Source organism: Leptonychotes weddellii, chromosome 7 (assembly GCF_054177405.1).
Source record: "Leptonychotes weddellii isolate Sample4059 chromosome 7, ASM5417740v2, whole genome shotgun sequence".
NCBI classification, from domain to species: Eukaryota; Metazoa; Chordata; class Mammalia; order Carnivora; family Phocidae; genus Leptonychotes; species Leptonychotes weddellii.
This window is the reverse complement of record NC_138375.1, coordinates 95,058,999-95,074,489: the sequence shown is the minus strand read 5'-3', so window position 1 is coordinate 95,074,489 and position 15,491 is coordinate 95,058,999. Positions and strand designations below refer to the sequence as shown.

Here is a 15,491-nt window from a genome sequence, read left to right as displayed (position 1 = left end):
TAGCGTTCACATGAAAATTCAAAATTCCAACCCTAAGCAATGTGGCGACCCAGGGCCCTCATTCCTCTCAGGCTGGATATTTGCTGGAGCCCCTGTATCAGGGCTATGGTGGGAGGTGGGGTGCTGCCCGTATCAGCTTGCTTCAGATGCACTCAGCCTCATGCTCCCATACTTGCTGCTTGGTTGCAGTTTTGGTTAAAGCATGTGGAAGTGGTAAGGAAATCTAGACTGTTCCTTTGAAAGTTTGTCGATGCCGTGCAGAACAGAAAGAGGCTGCTAAAGCATGGTGCTCTGGAGGAAAAAATGGGTGTGTTAGGGTTATGGGGACTCAAGCACCAGTGGGTGATACTCAGAAGGCAGTACTTAAGTACAGAATGGTAGACCGAAGAGGCAAGGATTGATAAAACCAAAATTATGTGTGGGAGCTGCGGAAGAAGCAGTTTGGAAAGGAAAGAGACTTTTCTGCTTTCGAAATAGGAGAAGCAAGACACAGAAAGAGCAAGCAGTGGGCGGGGCAATTTACGACGGAGAGGAGGGAGCAGCAGAATTGATGTTTTGTGTGGTTGTGCTCATAAAATGGGGCTGAGTTCAGGGCAGGACCCAGCACACGTGGGGAGGATTCTGGGAGCAGGGCCATAATTTGACAACCTTCAAGTGGCTATTTTTTTTAAAGATTTTTTTTTTTTTATTTTTGGGGGCGCCTGGGTGGCTCAGTTCGTTAAGCATCTGCCTTTGGCTCAGGTCATGATCTCGGGGTCCTAGGATTGAGACCCACATTAGGCTCCCTGCTCAGCAGGGAGCCTGCTTCTCCCTCTCCCTCTGCCCCTTCTCCCCGCTCATGCTCTCTCAAATAAATAAAATCTTTAAAAAAAAATAGTTTTTTATTTTTAATTTTTGAGTAATTTCTACATCCAGCCTGGGACTTGGAACTCACAACCCTGAGATCAAGAGTCACATGCTGTACCAACTGAGCCTGCCAGGTGCCCCTCAAGTGGATATTTTTCAAGTATTTGTTTAATAGTCATTTCGTCATAGCAAGGAGAAGCTGGTTTTCTCTTTTAAAAATTGCAGAACTATGTTTATATTTAAAAATTAGAGTTTATTGCATACCCTGATATAGTATAACATTTAGACTTAGTTGAAATTGCCTTTCACCTCACATATTTTTTTGTAGTGGTAGGTACTCTCATTTACTAAGTATAGGAAAAACTACATGAATAGTAGTAAATTTTTTTCAAAATGTATTTAAAAGTTTTTTCCTGACTTCCGTGGTAACAAAACATTTCTCGTTTTCCTATAGTTCCTACTCTCTCTCACTTTTTCTTTTGAGATTTTTTTTTTCTGAACCAGACAACTTCGTAGAATTCTTAGGTGAGTGCTTCAGTATATGTGCTGCCGAAGCGAGCACCTTAGGTGAGTGCTTCAAATTGAGATAATAATGTGACTCACTTGTTACTGATAATACTGTACCCTGAATCCTATAGTTTCTGCATTTCAGTGGCCCCTTATTGCCCACTGTTGCTATTCTGTCAGCCCATCTCAAGATCGTACAGTCTGTGGGTGAACCATCCAACTCACTGAGGTGCATTGTACGGAAAAAGTGATACTGTGTGGGATGATCTTAAATATACACGTTGATGGGAGCCAGCAGTGGGCTTACATTTGGCCAGTGTGTGAAGAATTTTATATGGAAAGCTGAGTTCACTGGCAGCACACTGGCCTGTTTATTCCTATGTTGGATTTGTGCATCCATTTAATAAACTGATGCTTGTAGGTGCTTGGATGGCCCACTCCTTTGTACGGATTTGAGTAGGGTTTAGGTTGCAACGTGGAATCCATTTGCTGTTGGCATATAGAGGATGAGAAAGTAGGTCTTTTCAAGGCAAACAAAAGGACGAGTAAGCTTCAGAGAGGGACTTGCTAGGCTTCCCAAGCAAGGCAACCACTTATGCTACAGCCAAATTGCTGGTTTGTGGCAGAAGGATATAAGGACAGACCAGAATAATTTTGTCCAGAGGCCAACAGGGTGAGCATCAAAATGGTGGATTTTGCAGGCTCATGCTGGAGCCAGAGTGGACTGTGGACTGATGGTGGTGGCTTGGAGTGGGAGTGGGAGGGGGAGGAGAGGAAATAGAGGAAGCTCTACTCAGATTTCGGACTTCTAGACATTTTGTGAAATAATCATTTTGGGGAAATATTTTTAAAGCGATTTTGAAAATATAGCCCTATAAAAATGATAATTTAAAAGTGCTTCTCTATGAATTACTTGGAGGGCTATCACTATAAGCTTCATGTAACTGGACACACTTGCTGTTTCTGAATTTTCCCTGGTCTGATATGAACATTCACGTTGTTTGTGGCAGCCTTCCACAGAATAGATTTGTCACACGAGAGGGCATGACACATCACTTAACTTTCATTTCACTTTTTCTATCAATCATAACTGAGTAGCATTGGTCACTCATACGTGCTGGGAGGAGTGATCTATGTGGATATTGTTAAGTCTCATTAAAATCATTTGGTCAGCATTCACAGAAGGAAAGATCAACATTAGCATCATTATGATCTTGGACATCCCTCAGCCTTCCTGAGTCTTGGGTCCCTTATTTTAAATGGTCACAGGGTGAGAGTGGGGTGGGGTGGGCCAGATGATCTCTCAAATATTTCCCTTTTTAAATGTCAGAGGACATGACCTTAAGCTAGAATGGTATTCAGGACTGAGTTTGAATGTGTTAAAAGATGAAATGAGGCATATTAAAATGTTTACTTGAGTAAACAGGGGTTCTAATTGGGCAGAGACACACTAGAGTAGTTAGGAGCCAGAGGAGAGACGTTCAAAGAGAAGACGGGGAAGCAAGCAAAGGAATGATTCAATTTGGCTGTAGCCTAAGTGGTTGCCTTGCTTGGGAAGCCTAGTTAGCTGTTTGTGATGGCTTATCCTTAGGTTTCAGTTTCTTAACCTTGAGGCATTTACAGGCTTAGGTTTTGGTTTGTTCACTAGGCTACCAAGGCATTAAAGCCACCTCAGTCTAATGGCTTCCTTGTTTAATTTAACATATGTGACCAGAATCAGAAGGCAGCTGTATAACGTTCTTGGGTCGGAGTTCGTGTTTGTTTGGTTTGTGTTAGGAGAGCTAGGCCGTTTGTAGCACTGCCTCAAAAAACTCCCCTGAATTCCAAGAAGGTAATTATTGTCAGTTACGTGTTTAAAACTCCTTATAGCTAGAATATACATTTGTAGGCTGAATACAGTAGAACTGTTCAGAGAACACAGGGAGGCCTTGTATTATCAGTGCATACGATATATTTATTCTTATTTTGCAGGATTTAGGACATGGTGTTAGTACTTTAAATGATTCCGGAGCTGGTGGTTTCCACTCTGTTGTCTTCCTGTGTGTTGTAGGATGCTGCTGCTGTCCAGGATCCGGCATCCAGGACCCAGGAATGGGGTGTCTTTCCTGAAATGATCCCACTCTTCAGGCCCTGCAGGAAGTGAAACTTTTGCAGAGAAATTCTTAAGGAATGTTGTGGGTCCCAGTTGTTGCCGTTTTACCTCTTTTCCTGTCTTTAAGTCAGTCTCTGAGCACCGTCCTTCTGCTGCTGACCATGTTGTACCATGGGCCATCATGGAGGAACTCTGGGAGAAGGAGAACCTCGCTGGCTCCACCTGGATGCCCCTTTCCAGTGGCCAGAATCCCACCTCTCAAGTCAGCATATTAATCTCCTCCACAGAAAGGGTGTCATCTGCTGCTATTATATCAGGTACATAAATTATGAATTTTTTCGTTGGATGTCTATAATTTTAATTTGGTAGCCCGGCTTTCTTTCTCTCTGGTTCCTCTGGGCACTTCTGCTTTGGAACATGGCTGCACTTACCAAGGGTCATAAGATGTAGCTAGTGAACTCTGGTTTCCTGATACTTAGCTACCAAGTCCCCCAAAACTTATTCCTTGTGGGTATATCAAAACGTTTTCCCGTAATACTCCAATATTATCCTTTTTTTCCTTGGTTGATCTTGCTATGGCTACAAAAAGATTTTTTTTTTCTTCTCAAGTGGTCTGTTTTCCAGCTCAGTATCTGCTCCTGTTCGGGCTGGACAGTTGGCTAGTTTTAGTTTCTTAGGGATCTGCTTCACACTGGTGCCAGGGGATTACCACAGCGAATGATAACCAAGAGGTAATAATAGGGCATTTATTAAACATCCCTGTGGACAAGGTATTGTGTCATGCACTTTACACAGATCATAATATTTTATGCTAGGTAGGTATTATTCAGGGATTTTGCTGTGAAGACGTAGAAGTTCAGAAAGCTCATGAGCCTTGCCTGGGGCCACACAACTGCCAGTGGCTGACCAGGAATTTGGAGGCAGCTGATTGCCAAGCCTGTGAGCTTTCCACACTACCATGCTGTCTCTTCACAGGGACTCGAGGGTTTCTGTTTGAGTTGATAGATTTGATTTCCCTTGTCTCCAGCTTTTTTCTGTCCTTCCAGTCTCACTCATTTGCTCCTCATGTCCTCTCCATTTTCTGTCAGAACATAATCCTCCTAATTTAAACCTCCATCAAACACAAGTTCCTCTTCAAAGCTATTGCTCAGTAAACCATACCCAACTTTGATGAACCTGTTTCATTGCAGGTGTTCTGGTTATCACACGTCTCTGGGGGAGGCCTGAGAGCACAATTTCATCCTTAAAGGTAGTACAGTTATTAATAAACACTTACTCACTTTTAAAAAATGTTGATTCCAGTATAGTTAACATACAGTGTTATATTAGTTTCAGATGTACAACCTAGTGGTTCAGCAATTCTGTATGTTACTCAGTGCTCATCAGGGTAAGTGTAGTCTTAATCCTCTTCACCTATTTCCCCATCCCCCAACCAGTTTGTTCTCTATAGTTAAGAGTCTGGTTTTTGGTTTGTCTCTCTTCTTTTCTTTATTTTGTTCCTCAGATTCCACATATGAGTGAAATCATACGGTATTTGTCTTTTTCTGACTGACTTATTTCACTTAGTGTTACACCCTCTAGATCTATTCGTGTTGTTGCCAGTCATAAGATTTCATTTTTTTTATGGCTGAGTACTATTCCATTGTGTATATATACCACATCTTCTTTATCCATTCATCTCTCAATGAATTAGTGTTTTTTAATTCTTTGGATTAATACCTAGTAGTGGAATTACTGGGTCATATGATAATTCAATTTTTCACTTTTTGAGGAATCTCCATTCTGTTTTCCACAGTGGCTGCACCATTTTGCATTTCCACCAATGGTGCACTAGGTTGGTTTTTTTTTTTCTCCTCATCTTCACCAACACTTGTTGTTTCTTGTGTTTTTGAAAACACTAACTTTTAAAAACAGGAGTTATATGGGTTTTTAATGATTTCTATCTAATTCTCAAAATGTACAAGGCAGCTTAAAATAACATATGTAACACTGTGCTAGATCTTTTATGTACATTAATATTTTTCCTATTAAACTTACGAGATAAAAGAAAAAAAAACTAATGAGATAAGGATTATTATTCTTTTCCAAGTTCACATAATGAGAAAGGGGCACGTTCAAATTAAAGCCTCCTTTCTCTGATACCCAAGCTCTTTCTACCACACCTACCTGCCTCTTTACTGAGTTGTTTATAATATTAATTACCATATGCCCCTGTTACATTAGTGTTTGGAGATTACTCTTAGAATTTGCTCTGCATTTCCTGGTAGAAGAGAAACACAGGTAAATAGATAGATAGATGGGCAGACTTAGGGAGGTTTGCACAGATTGAGAGGAGAAAAGCTTTTGTTAATAAAATATACATATTCTTAAACATTTAAACAAAATTTTTAAATGGTAAATTTGATGAGGGGTTTTTCACTAAATTAAAAGTCAAATTGTAATTCAATGAAAAATATTTGAAGTCACTATAATTGAATTCCAAAATGTTAAATGTTTTGAAAGTGGATTATTTCAAGTGCTGAATCCAATCCCCCCCCGCCTCTGCCCCCTTGATGGACAGGTCTTACATGCCATTCTGAGGATGATCTCACTCACTGCAGTAAAACCTAGTGAGCAAAAGGCCCCTTTGTGTACACAATACAATAATCCCATATCTCTATTCCATTTTTCATGTCGGTGTATTTTTTGTCTCCACCTCTGTATTATAAACTCCTTGGGAGTGAAGACTCCTCTCTTCTTGTGCTCTCCTGTCTTTTCAGGAAACTGATCCGGGGTAGGCCCACTGTAGGCTCACTGGTTAGTGGCAGACAATCAGACGTGCTTTGAGGCCATGAAAGGAGACATTCATGAGTAAACAGGGGAAAGGAGAAGACAGGATGGGTGCCTGGCGGCAGAGACTGGTTGTGTAAGAGCGTAACGGGCTCTGTAGCCTCACTGTCTGCTCGCAGGACCTCTTGTTTGTACTTTGGTAACCTCAGCTGTGGAGATCCCAGCACTTAATGTCCTTACCCCTCCCTCCACCACAAATGGGGACACAGGTGCGGTCACAAGGCATCAGTGATCTGCCATATCAGGTTGGGGTGGATGTGCAAGTAGATATTTGTTTTTAAACAACCAGACAGGCTGTCTCCCGAGATCTGACCAAAACTGGAACTTGGAGGAGATTCAGCTGGCTTTGGTTCAAACCAGACAAAGTAAAACAATGCTAACAGCCAGGGGAAGGAGTCTCAAGACCCTGCCGGAAATGCTTAGTCACCTTTAGCCTGAAGTCTGTAAAGTCTAAGCATGAGTATGAGAGCAGCCTTTGAGTCCTTGTGTACTCCCACTGCACGGAACCATGGATACCCATTCTTCTATGGGGTAGGCTAATGGTTACAAATTTATAAATAATAACATCAAGTGATACTGTAGCCATGTTGTAGATAGAAATGACAGAAGCATATTCGCCATATAGAAGATTCTTAGGTTGTGGAAAATTAGTCTCAACTCCTTAGAGAAATCCTAACACTGCCATTCATTGAGTATTAACCATGACCAGAATGTTAGGCACATGTAATTGTGTGGACTCAGGCAGGTGAAGAAGGTAATGACTCTAAGAGGGAAATAAAATGGAGTGGAGAACTGGTGAGCATGTGGTCCGTATTTGTTAATACTTTGGAAGTAGGTGGTCTGCTAAGTCTAGTGACCACCCACCACGGCACCTTTGGACTTGATGCCTCATCCCACGTGCTTTATACTGTCCTTTTGGGTCAGGGCGTAAGAGCTTGAAGCCTGGCTGCCTCGCTGATTTCACGGCTCTGTCTCTGGCTGTCTTTCACACACACACACACACACACACGCACACACGCACACACTCACATTTTTATGAGGGAGGGCAAGATGGAACATAGAGTGTGGTTTAACTTTCAGAACTTTAAATGAGAGCCTCTTTGTTAGTGAAAAGCAAACAAAACAAACTGGCCACAGGGTCACCATGCTCTGGAATGCAGAATTGTTTGTCACCAGTCAAACAGCCGCCTGATGCTGGGTTTACATAATGTTTCAGTAAAGTGAAACAATGAGGACATTTACCATTAACTCTAGGCCTGAGCCATAAAATCAGAATAGGGAAGATCAGGGTCACTGACTCTGATCCTTAAGACCCTAAACGCACAGCTCTGCCCAGGGCAAAATAGCTCCTTAGACCAAGTCGTACAAATTTATTAAGTGCCTAGTATTTTGCCAAAGACTCTCTGGATAGGAAGATGCAAAGGCCCAAGCCCCTTCAAAGGGCATGTGTTCCAGGCCTGCAGTGAGATCTGGCTGGCAGGCAGAGACACTAGTAATGGGAGGGTGCCACTGTTAAAGTGATTTTCTTTTTAGGCAAAATGCCCCGTGTGAGTATAAATAGAAGTGTTCAAGTTCACCTACAGAGTTAGAAAAGGTTCTCAGAGGAGGTAGCATTTGAGTTGAAACTTCAAGGAAGAGTAGTTTGCCAGGACAAAAACGGGAGGTGATGGGTGGGCATGCTGGGCACAAAGATAAATAAGTACATGGTGGGAGAAGCATGGATATTCCAGAAACTACTAAAAAGTAACTTAATGGTGTCAAATGTGAGGTGGGGCGTGACAGGAGATGGGGGCGGGGGAGGTGGTAGTGGGAATAAGAAGGGTCTTGTGTGCATATCAGGCTGGGTGCTTACATTTAATCCTGGACAAGGAAGAATGCCAGTGAAATATTTTGAGCTGAGGTAATGATTTGGCCATGTGTGTGTCTTAGATCATTGCAATGGCCTCAAGGAAGACAAGTGGGACAGTGGGTGACTGGAACCGGTGAAGTGGTCCTTTGGGGGCGGGGACGGGCAAGTTTGCTGTGGGTGCTCTGACTGGAACACGTTAAGGAGTTGTTAGGCCCAGGTGAATTTTCAGAGACCTGCACAGGCAGCCATGGGATTCATGTGGGGAACAGTGGGACAACAGGAGTGAGATACAGGGTGAGTCCTACCTCCAAGCAAATGCCAGGGCTCAAGAATTGATGTGCGTTGCCCCAGGGTCTCACCTGACTTCTGAGAGCCATTCTGAATGCTGGGCAGTGGGTTCACCACTGCTCTGGGACATCGGGGACTGGAGAGCCAGCCTGGGCCAGCTTTGAGCAGGTCCTCCTGCTCTGCCAGTGTCTGGAGCACAGCAGTGGGTCTTAATAAATACTTGTTGATTGAGTAGAGCCCAATCCTCGTATAGGAGCAGGGATGCAGCAATGAGCATATCACACAAAGACCCTGTCTTGGAGGAGGATATGTTCCAGGTGCTGAGATAAACGATCAGCAAAAGAAACACAATGCCTAGAAAGGTAGATGGTGAAATACGCTGTGAAGAAAAAATAAGGTGGGGAAGGCCGTTTACAGTTGTAATTAAGATGTTCAAGATAGGTTTTATTGAGCAAAGACCTGCAGGAGGTTGGAAGGCACCCATCGGGATATAGGGGAGAAAAGCATTCCAAGAAGGGAAGAATCAGGAGCCAGGGGTCGAGCTGGGCATGTTGTTAGCATGTTGGGAGCAGCACAGAGACCAGTGTGGCCAAGTGGCTAAGGGTGAAGTGTGGTGGGGGGATGGGGCTGGGACTTTTGTCCTCCAGTCTGAGCGTGATGGAAAGTTCAGTTTGCTGTCCCTGCTAGACAGAGGCTAGACACATGCAAAAGCCATGGTCATTGAAATAAGAGGGAGGATTGCTCTGTATTAAAAGAGCCTAAAGAGCTATAGCAATCAAACACAGTGCTTTAATTCTTAGGATGAGAATGGAGATTGGAATGTGAGCTAATATTAAATATTATGGAATTACTCTTAATTTGCTTAGGTGTTAATATTCTGTTAATAGGAGAATATATAGGAGAATGTCAATCTGAGAAGAGGCATGCTGAAATATTTAGGGGTGAATTATCATGATATCAGGAACTTTCAAATGATTCAAAACACACACAAATGCATACACCCACGCACACAGATCGAGTGGATACATACATACATCGAAATGCCAAAATAGAAACAGGTGTTGCATCTGTGTGGCGGATATATAGATACACTGGTTGTACTAGTCTGTCAACTTTCATTTTAGATAATTTTCATATTGAAAAGTTGGGAAAAACCCTTTCTGCTGTTGTCCATTTTTCTTGGCTCTGCTTTTGGTTGCAGTTACTTATTCTCATGAGATTCTGCCTAGCCCCAAAGGCAATTTATTTACTTTGGATCAGAAATGTTTACCTCTGGAGACTTACAGGAGACACAGAGCATAGGGGTTTGGATGGGATGTCATGTGGGTGGTGTTCCAAACCTCATTTGGCTGGTGAGCCCAAAAAGAACAGGGCTGTGAGTGGAGGGATGGTGCGTGCCTCACAATTTTAAAAGACACTTCTAGGCAAGGGGAGGGCAAAGAAGAAATGCAGCCTTGGAGAGGCTAATTCCTCTCTGGAGTGCATGCTTTTCTCTGATGTCTGAGGTTCTGAATTATTCTACCGTTTACCTGCTCTGTGGCTTGACAGAAGGGTGAAGTGATTTAGAAACTCAGTGGTCATCTAGAAAGTCTGTTTCCGGGCGGGCACTTGCCAGGCTCTGTCAGGTTATTGGTCTCTGACATATTAAATCCCAAATTTAATCCAGGGGCCAATATGTCTGTGAATATTAGAGAAGCTCAACTGCCCTTTGCACGGGTCACATGAATTCCATATGGTATTTTCCACGTGAAAGCAAGAAGTAGTGCATCCAGAAAACTGGGAATAGCACCTTGGCTCTTCTGATAAAATTTCAACATATGCTTAGGAATGTGAACATTTATACACACACCCCCTCTGTCAGCCACACAAGACAAAAATAAAAAATAACTCTGGAAAAATAACTTAGATCTCAGAGAAAAGAAGAACGTAGGTGGTAATATAGAAAGGACTTCCTAAAAATGAAGTTGTTCGCAGCCTTGTATTTGGTTTAAACAAGTCTTTTGTTTGCTGGAGGAATAACAATAAAAGATAAAAATCATTTCAAGCTGGGGGGGGAGTAGAAAAATGGTTGCAAATTGTAGTTTTGTCTGTTCTCAGTACTGTAGTAATAATAATACTAGCAACTGTAATGACAGCTAACATTTATTGTTACTGTTTACGTAACATTTATATTTACTGTTTACTGTTTACATTTAACTCAAGACAACCCTATGAGATAACTACACTGTTACCCTAATTTTTAGAAAGCTGAGGTCCAGAGAAATTAAATAACTTGTGTGAGGTCACATGATTAGTTATCACTCAAGTGATCTTTCGAAGTAAGCTAAATAACATTCTATCTTGTTTTTCTAGAGTCCCATTTTTATTTTCTCTTCTTGGCAAGGCTTGTCTGATCCCTCTGAAGACCAACCAGTTGTTGGTCTCGCACATTCCTAGCAAGCCAGGTCTTAAAGCAGCCTCTTGAGAGGAGTGGCTCCCAATTTGTGACTCTGGACCTCGGGCACGAGTGATTTACTGTTAACACTAGCAGTAGTTTGCTGAGTGCCGTGCCTTCCACTATATGCTTTGTGTGTTATATTTCAATATTTAAAAAAATAATTTTATGATTCATTGTTAAAAAAGTGGTGTTGTACAGCAGGACTAGGTTAGACCTATATATTTGGAATAAAAGTTTCATAAAACATTACTTTTACCGTATGTGATACGCTTTACTATTTCCCATTTTATTCTATTTCATTTTTAAAAATGCTGATTGTGACATGCTAATGGATTTTATGTCTTAATGATTTACAACCCACTGTGTAGAAAAAAACTTTAGCTCATTTCACTTTTCACAGTAATCTTATGAAGTCATTATAACTCTAACACCCATCTTGCAGATGAGAAAACTGAGTTCATTTGTTCACGGCTGTAGAAAGAAGCCAAAGTCTATACCTTATCCTTGAGATTATATGATTTTTTCCAAAACAGACGTCAGTTGTGTTAAGGGGCGCCTGGGTGGCTCAGTCGGTTAAGCATCTGCCTTCAGCTCAGGTCATGATCCCAGGGTTCTGGGATGGAGCCCTGCATCGGGCTCCCTGCTCAGTGGGGAGCCTGCTTCTCCCTAGGCTTCTGCCCCTCCCCCCTGCTTGTGCTCCCTCTCTTTCTCTTTCTCAAATAAATAAATAAAATCTTTAAAAAATATCTTTTTAAAAAACAGATGTCAGTTGTGTTAAAACATAGCTCTCTAAATTCTTGTGTGCTTAATGCATTGTCTGTGGCCTGAAAACACGGTCTTGTACATACGGGTATATGGGTGCTGTTCTAGATCTAATATGTGAAGATGGGGTTGCGATTTATCAAATGCAAATATTTCTAAGTAAAGTTGTGGTAGCTTTTAGTTGGTTATTATACCTGTTTTCAATCATTTGTTTAAAAAATTACAACTTCTGTCATATGGAGATCTGAGGACTTCTTTGAAATTGAAGTTGCTTTTTTCCAGGAAAAGGATTGAAACACAGAGGCCGCACCTTCAGAAGTGTGGCTAGCAGACTTCACTGGAGATTCGTGAATTACATCTTCAGTTTTATCAGCCTCCAATGTAACTTTAGCATACGCATCAATTATTACTAGGCAATTGACCAAAACAATATTAACAGCACATAAGAGTTTGTCACCGGTAGAAATTACTGACACTTCATATCGCCTCACAGTGTTGCAGATATTTCAAAATGTAATTCATGCTCCTCACTACATTGAAATTATGCTAGTTATCAGAGTCACCATTAGATCTTGATATTTAATGCACTGATAGAGAAGCATATGTATTAGTCTGTCACAAAATTTGTTCTTAATATTTTGGTAATTGCATTTCAGTATAATTTGATGCTTTCAAATACATTAGAAACTAGAAATAGGAAAGGGTCTATAAGTCTTACCAGACTGCTGGCTTGGGCCATGGCTCCGAAATGAATGAAGGTCTTGACTAAAGGAGGGGGAGGGGCTTCAACATAAGCTGATGGTCTCTGGATACCTCTTTAGAATTGTCCTATTTCTAGCCACTCAACATCAACATCACTTATTGTCACAGTTTGGTGAAGGGAGAAGCGGGGTACTTGCTCATTCTAGGCAATGTGGAAGTTCTTTGGTCCTTTTAAGTTTTTTTCTCTTGTCTCTGAGTCTATCCCTTCATGTTCAATTTTCTATCTTTGTCTTCTTCATTGATATGTCTCTGCCTCTTGTATTTGGCACACAGATTCATAGAAGGAACATTAGAATTACTCTGCTGTTTTGCTGAATTTACGTTGAGGAAGTCAACTTTGTTTATCAGATGCCCATTGTTTATGGTGACTGATTTTCTTGTCAACAGGGTGGGAAAAACATATATTTCTGGACTGAGTCCTGGCATTAGTCTTCCTGAATAGTCATGTTGCTTTGCAGAAGCCAAGGGCCAGGGAAATGACCAGTGGTTTAAATTATTTCTAGGCCTGCGTTACCATGCTGTGAGCATTAAATAATAAATAACAGACCTACACTCTCACAAACGTCTCTGCTTTGATGAAGGTTTGCAGTGGTTTTCATTCAGTCTTGTGTTAAATTTAGCCATAATGTCCTGTACATTTACAGAAAAATAAGTTATTGTGTGTTCTATGAATTGACATGTTTGATGGACCTGAATTATTTTAATCTTGGGATCATCAAGATACACAGAGTTTAATTTACTGCTGAAATTCCTTTCAGGTGATATAAACTCCCTTCCATGATGTTATTGGAGTTACCTTTCTCCTTAAAAACAAACTGAGTAACTCCATTCCTTTTTCACAATCTTAACATGTTCCCTCTCTTGTCAGGAGAATGGAGTTCAAGGTGCCTAAGATGGGGCCCCGGGGCTTCATGGTCTGGGCCCTGCTGCCTCTTTATGGCTGACCCTTTCCCCACATGTTACCTAGATGTCATCCTTTCTGAAGTCCTTGTATTTTCCTGCACTCATTCTCACTTTAACTACCATGACTCTGCGTAGATGATTCATTCTCTCATTCCGTTCTACTTCCTGAAAAACTACTATTGGTCCTTTGAAATCTCTTAGGCATTACTCTCTTTCTGAAGACTTCCCTTTTAAAAAAAATTTCATTTTAATTCCACTATAGTGTTATATTAGTTTCAGTGTACTAATATATTAGTACTAAACATATTAGTTTAGTGTACAATATAGTGATTCAACAATTCCATACCTCACCCACTGCTCATCATAAATGCACTCCTTAATCCCCAAGAAGACTTCCCTTGTATTGACATCCATTCATTCCTTCCCATCCAGTAGAGGTTGGAAGAGCTATCTGTATTTGCATATTAACTGGTGGTATTGATCTGAATGCATTAAAATAACTTATTTTCAGAGTTGTATCCTCCTTTAAAATGGAATTCCCCTTGAACACAAGGTCACTGTCTTCATCTCTTATTTCAGGTGTCTAGTGTGAGGCAGATGCTCTTCTTATTTTGCATAAAGGAATATTGTGATCATGCTAACTTAATTGATGGTGTGTTAAGAGGATGGGGTGGTAAAATTTAAGCATTACATACTGTATGGTGACTTCTTGTGCTCTTAGCCTACCTTTTATAATTTTTATTTTTAAATTTTCATTCTCTTATTTAAATTCAGCTAGCCAATATATAGTATACTCATCATTAGTTTCAGATGTCTATAGAGTTCAGTAATTTATCAGTTGCATATAACACCCAGTGCTCATCACATCATGTGCCCTCCTTAATGCCTATCACCCGGTTACTCCATCCCCCCCATCTCCCCTCCAGCAACCCTCAGTTTGTTTCCTATAGTTTAGAGTCTCTCGTGGTTTGTCTCCCTCTCTCATTTCTTCCCATTCAGTTTTCCCTCCCTTTCCCTATGATCTTCACTGTTTCTTGTATTCCACATATGAGTGAAACCATATGATAATTGTCTTTCTCTGACTGACTTATTTCGCTCAGCATAATATCCTCCAGTTCCATCCACGTCGATGTAAATGGTAAGTATTCATCCTTTCTGATGGCTGAGTAATATTCCATTTTATATATATACCACATCTTCTTTATCCATCCATCTATTCAAAGGGCATCTAGGCTCTTTCCATAGTTTGGCTATTGTGGACATTGCTGCTATACACATTGGGGTGCAGGTCCCCTTTGAATCACTACATTTGTATCTTTGGGGTAAATACTTGGTAGTGCAATTGCTGGGTCGTAGGGTAGCTCTATTTTTAACTTCTTGAAAGAAAAATACTGTTTTCCAGAGTGGCTGCACCAGCTTGCATTCCCACCAGCATGTAAGAGGGTTCCCCTTTCTCCACATCCTCGCCATCATCTGTTGTTTCCTGACTTATTAATTTTAGCCGTTCTGACTGGTGTGAGGTGGTTTCTCATTGTGGTTTTGATTTGTATTTCCCTGCTGCTGAGTGACGTTTAGCAGTTTTTCATGTGTCTGTTGGCCATTTGTGTGTCTCTTTGGAGAGATGTCTGTTCATGTTGTCCACCCATTTCTTGACTGGATTATTTGTTGTTTGGGTGGGTGTTGAGTTTGATAGGTACTTTATAGATTTTGGATACTAGCTCTTTATCTGATAAGACATTTGCAAATATCTTCTCCTGTTGGTTGTCCTTTTATTTTATTGACTGTTTCCTCTGCTGTGCAAAAGCTTTTTATCTTGATGAAGTCCCAATAGTTCATTTTTGCCTTTGTTTCCCTTCCCTTTGAAGATGTGTCTAGCAAGAAGTTGCTGCAGCCGAGGTCACAGAGGTTGCTGCCTGTGTTCTCCTCTAGGATTTTGATGGATTCCTGTCTCACATTTAGGTCTTTCAACCATTTTGAGTCTGTTTTTGTGTGTGGTGTAAGGAAATGGTCCAGTTTCATTCTTTTGTATGTGGCTGTCCAATTTTCCCAACACCATTTGTTGAAGAGACTGTCTTTTTTCTATTGGACATTCTTTCCTGCTTTGTTGAAGATTAGTTGACCATAGAATTGAGGGTCCATTTCTGGGCTCTCTATTCTGTTCCGTTGATCTGTGTGTCTGTTTTTGTGCCAGTACCATACTATCTTGATGATGACAG

At 41.2% G+C, this 15,491-nt stretch overlaps 1 long non-coding RNA gene across 1 annotated transcript in view; it reads left to right on the top strand.

Moving 5' to 3' along the window:
• The first annotated feature begins 3,431 nt into the window (after nt 1-3,431).
• The window catches only part of LOC145722694 (uncharacterized), a 385,737-nt gene continuing 373,677 nt past the window's right edge, over nt 3,432-15,491 (top strand). The window contains exon 1 of the long non-coding RNA XR_014147156.1: nt 3,432-3,762. This is a non-coding gene — a long non-coding RNA (uncharacterized LOC145722694). The remainder of the gene's footprint in view (nt 3,763-15,491) is intronic.